Genomic DNA, 1,097 nt, shown 5'->3' with positions numbered 1-1,097 from the left:
TATTTTATTTTAATTAAAAGGTAAATATTTAAATATGCAAAACAAAAAATGTAAAATAATTTGATCAGATATGCACATTGTTAAGTTTAGTTTGTTTTTTCAATCGACCAGATTTTTTTTCATGCAGTTCAAATAAATCTTAAAAGTAGGCCTAAACAGTGAGCATACAGTATCCGACAGACTCCTCGTACAGTGTTTCTGTCCCACAAGACCAGAGTTAAGTCTTCAGGGGCGTCAGAGACGGATAGAGTTTGACTCGAGCTGTTTATAGCCGACCCCTGACCTTGTGTGAGCGCTCACGTCCCCCGCGTGGCGTCTGCAGGCCGAGCTCGACCCATCAGCTGTAATTACATTCTCCCGCTCGCCGCCTCCCGGGCCCCGCTATCCCACGATGCCTTCAGCACCCGCCGATCGCCGCTTTCCGGAGCTTATCGTAATTAATAAATCATACCATTATGTGCATCTCATTAGAAGTCGGGAGTACTTTAAAAAACGAATTCATGCATTTATTCATTTATGCGTTCTCTCTCGGTGGCGTTTATTTCCCGCCCGAGCAGCCGTGACCTGGAGGAGCTTTAGATAATGACAGAAAACATTAAAACCACTGTATGTTTGAAGAGCTTAATGGAGGAGCGTTTAAAAAGGTCTGCTGGCCACGATAAGAGTCTCTGAAGAGATTCGTGATGCTTAATGCCATAAACAACGGCATCGGTGTGTCCAGGTTCACTTGAAATCTCATTTAACTGCTTTATTTGCTCAAGGGAAATATATAAACAAGAAATAACAAACTCCATAATATTGCATGCGCTCTGCAGCCTAATGGCTTTATCCTTTAGATTATTCTATTTGCGTACGAGCGGGAACTCGCTGCGCTCCAGTAATATTATCTGGATCTGATCAGACGCTCCGATATTATAATGCACAATGTGATTTACACAAATAGCACAGGTTCTTGGATCAATATCACCATTCGGGCGCTGCTTTTAATCTCATTGTGCTTTACAATCGCATTTAAGATATTAAAAATATAGCATTATTTTACGTTTCCAATGTGTAACTATAGAAATCTACAACGCTTTTAACATTTATACATTTTT

General features: G+C 40.6%; 1 protein-coding gene across 1 annotated transcript in view; it reads left to right on the top strand.

Moving 5' to 3' along the window:
* LOC122356507 (DNA nucleotidylexotransferase-like) overlaps positions 1-1,097 on the top strand; it is a 14,390-nt gene that overhangs the window by 11,077 nt on the left and 2,216 nt on the right. The gene's annotated exons all lie outside the window — the stretch shown is intronic.

This window comes from Puntigrus tetrazona, chromosome 13 (genome assembly GCF_018831695.1).
Source record: "Puntigrus tetrazona isolate hp1 chromosome 13, ASM1883169v1, whole genome shotgun sequence".
Classification (NCBI taxonomy): domain Eukaryota; kingdom Metazoa; phylum Chordata; class Actinopteri; order Cypriniformes; family Cyprinidae; genus Puntigrus; species Puntigrus tetrazona.
The sequence above is the reverse complement of the archived record's forward strand: the minus strand, read 5'-3'. Positions and strand labels throughout refer to the sequence as shown.